Below are 3,987 nucleotides of genomic sequence, written 5' to 3' on the forward strand. Positions count from 1 at the left end.
AGAAAAGTCTGTGCTTTCAGAGTTCTGAAAGTTGGATCTCCAAAGTCAAGGTGTCAGCAAGGCCATGTTCCCTCTGAAGGTTATGGGAGAGAATCCAGCCTGGCCTCTTGCAGCTTCTGGTGGTTGCTGCAGTCCTTGGCATTTTTTGTCTTGCAGAAGCGTCACTCCCATTTCTGCCTGTCAGCACATGGCATTCTTCCCATGTGTCGGTCTTTGTCCAGTGCCATTTTATTATATGGAAACTAGCCATTCAACTAGGGTCCACTCATTCGGTATGGACTTAACCTGATTACATTGGCCAAATCAGTTCATATTGACAGATTCTGGGTAGGTATTTGAAGAACATTATTCAATCCAGCAGTCACAAAAGCTTCTTTATAGTGATATTCAGGCATCTTCTCAACCTTTCACTCTACATAATATGATATTTGAATCTGTATCAGTTATTCACATATGAGTTCAATTTATACAAATTTTAGTATGTATCTTTTTCATTCTTGTCAATCTCCTATTTATGTTTATTTTGCATGCACTGTGTGAAATGTAATATTCAAAAACATTTTTAAAATGTCTTTATTCTTCTTAAGTCTTACACATCAAAGATACGATTTTCCTTTTAAGCTTGTCAGTTAATACCTCCTCTTTTTTCATAGTTTATTTATAGCTACCACTAAATATAAGAAATAGTTTCAGTATTTTACAATGACACATGAAAACAGCTTATGAAATAGGACATGCACTGTGGAAGCATAGTGTTATTTTCCCATGGTTCCTCTAATAAATTGAAGCAGACAGCAATCTGCTTAAAGAGTAAACTCGCAGTTGAGAAATAAAAATTTTTTTAAGCGAGCTGAGTTCTAAGAGAAAGGATTTAACTGAATAGTGGGCCACTGTCAGGGAAAAGGATCAAGAACTCTAATGACCAGTTTAATAATAGGTAGAGTAGACAAAATTGAAATTTGAGAGGGCCTATTTTTACAAATTAACACTTTACCAGATTGGAAAATATTTTAAATGATACTAACAATTTTCAGTGAACTGGAAAATAGGCATTTTGATAGAGGAAAAAGTGATAAAGAAGAAAGTTATAATATACAGAGAGAAAAAAATTGAAAAGCTCCAGTAAATAGCATAAAACATTCATGTTTACATTCTTATTTCAAGGAAAAGATGAAAAAAGATGAAACACAGTCGCTCTGTTTTCAATGCACTTTTGTTCCCAAACCTCATAAGCATGTCCAAAGGAATATAAAGATAATAAAAAATCCATGGAAAAAGTGACAAAACAAAAATATTTGGTGCACAGGCTAAAAATATGGGAGAACTCTTATATGATTAAAGTAAATGAATCAAATGTACTCAATAATTCATCCACTTATTGAACATTATTAATCCGTTACTATGTACCTGGAACTGTCTTAGTTGGAGGTTATTTAGCAAGGGAGGAAAAAAACAACCAGTCTCCCTAGATGCACACGAGGTAATTGAGCACTCTTCTTGCTGCCGCCGGCCTCCTAAGGTATCATCGACATGTTGTATAATTCATCTTTGCAACATGGTTCCCTTTTAACTGTGGAGAGAATGAGAAAAACGGTCGGGTTATTGTTAAACAAGATAAATTGTTATAAATTATAATTTTTCTTAAAACATTTTTAACAGCCCGTTAACTGATAAGATACAATGGAGGGGAGAAAGAAAAGACAGGTTGCTAAGGAAACAGTAGGCTTTAAATGAGCATCAGAAGGAACAAGCAGGTAAAATGCATGAAAACTGTCTCTATAATTAAAGTCTTTCACCGTTTCAAAATTGATAGTGCTGGGTGCTGCGAAAAATGACCGACCTATTTTCTTATCTGGCTCAGCCCCCAGTGATATAATGGGTGAAATCAGATAGACTCTGTTCCCCTTGGCCAAACTCCATCATTTCCCAGCCATAACTTTGCTCAGGTCCTTGTGGTGAATTATGTATTTCATTTGTATGTCTTAGTTATTCCCTTATTTTCCAACTTTCCAGTGAGAATTAAAATACAGAGAAGCCTAAACTACAATCCTGAGCCCTCTTCATTTACTAGTATTGTCTGCCTCATGGACTAAAGGAGAAGTCACTTCCTGCCTGAAAAATCATGGGCTCTTTCCGCTTGTGAGCTGCCTGACCTTGTATAAGTTTCTAAAATCTTCCATCTCTTTGCCTGAAATGGAAATATAAAAAAAAACCCTATTAATAAAGTTTATTTGTAGACAATGAGAACATATGTCAAACAATTATCTGAGAATTGCCTGGCCAATTTCCTGACTTAAAATGCATTTTTCTTTTCTTTTTTTATTGTAAAAATAACAAAGCAAACATTGGTTGTGGTTTGATAAATAGAAGCCATGTTCATATGATAAATTTAAGAGAGATTATGAATTGAGAGAGAAGTGACACTACATAAAGGAGAGAGAGAGAGAGAGAGAGAGAGAGAGAGAGAAACAATGAAGCAAGGAGAACATTATTGAGGAGGGAGACCGAGAGAGGGAGAGCAGAAAAGGTGGACAGGTAAGTGGGAAACAGAAGTGAGGCCTCAGCCCAGGATGAACACAGGAGTTTCAAAGCCATGAAGAGAGGGATGTTGTGAGACTGCCATGTTCAGGAACCTCATTTACCACTTTTTGAAAACTCACAGAAATGTAGAAAAGCTGGTAATACCATGTCATAGATGCACTGTCCACCTTGGGTCCCACTTAATCACACTCTACATGGAGCTTTTTCATTAGTCAGGGTCTCAATTCCCAGCAAAGAGTCTGGCCCAGGTCTCCAGGGGTCCATTCCTGTATCTTCCAGCTTCCTAACCGGACCTCAGGTCTTTGATTCACTCAAAGAGGCTCAACATCCCCAAATCTGTAGTCCATGGCTCCGCCCCTTTCCTACACACTCACGGATTGGGTTGCAGAGTTGAAACTGTGTTCCTGTAACATTTCTATGGACTATCTGGATATGCATGTGGAATTAGGAATGACAAACAAACACTTCAGCATTGTTCAAACTCTTACAAAAAGGGAGGAGTGTGTGCTTTGTTTTCGAAGTCAACCAAATGGCTTTAAAAACGCGGAGAGTGATACTCATGATGTATTTCTAAGAGTGTTCCCAGAACTTTTGAAACAATAGGACATAAGATTTTAGAATTGCCTTCAATCTGAGTTGGCAGAAGATGGAGAAACATAATGATAAAGGACAGTGTTCATCTGCATTTTCAGAAATGCGCAGTGGAATCTGAGAGAGGGTTTTATTGAGCAGAATTCGAGTCTGCATTCATTTCCAGGACGCATTTCTTGTGACATGGAACATTTTCATCCTGAAATTTTATGATAGGATCGGGAAGGCACCCATCAGAAGAGACACATCCAGGTGTGTCTGCCCTCAGAAGCTATACTGCTGTGAATGACAGTAACTAATTTTTTTAAGTGCATCAATTTTCCTGCTCCTGAACTATTATATCCTGGTTGTAAATGGGTTTAAATAACTTTTGTGACCAGGTATACCTGGGCATGAAAGGCAAACAATTGCAAGGGGTGATTTGAGAAGCTTCCTAGTTATAAAACCATCTTCTCAAATTCCCCACTTGGAGAGATTTCTCTACATTTTGTTCTTAGGATTTTCACTAGAATATAAGCTCCTTAATGGCAGCGGGTGTCTCTGCCTGGGCTGCCCAACACTATGTCTCAAGCTTCAGGGAGAATGCTCAGTGTATAGGAAACGTCCACTCATTATTTGTTGAACAAACTGCTTTCTCTTTTCTGGAAGCTCCTAAGTCAAATGCAAAACTGCCATTTAGGAGGGACGGTTAACCAAACAGTGTTAACTTTTAACACCTTGGCCCCCACTGGATTGACAAGAATGAACCTGAGAGAGAGGGTGGCTGTGTCTGGTTCTGAGAAAAATAAACAGAAATATTTTTAAAAATTGGTTATTTTATTGCACAATATAGTGCTTGATCTGACCTTAATAGTC

This window comes from Myotis davidii, unplaced genomic scaffold, assembly GCF_000327345.1.
Source record: "Myotis davidii unplaced genomic scaffold, ASM32734v1 scaffold194, whole genome shotgun sequence".
NCBI classification, from domain to species: domain Eukaryota; kingdom Metazoa; phylum Chordata; class Mammalia; order Chiroptera; family Vespertilionidae; genus Myotis; species Myotis davidii.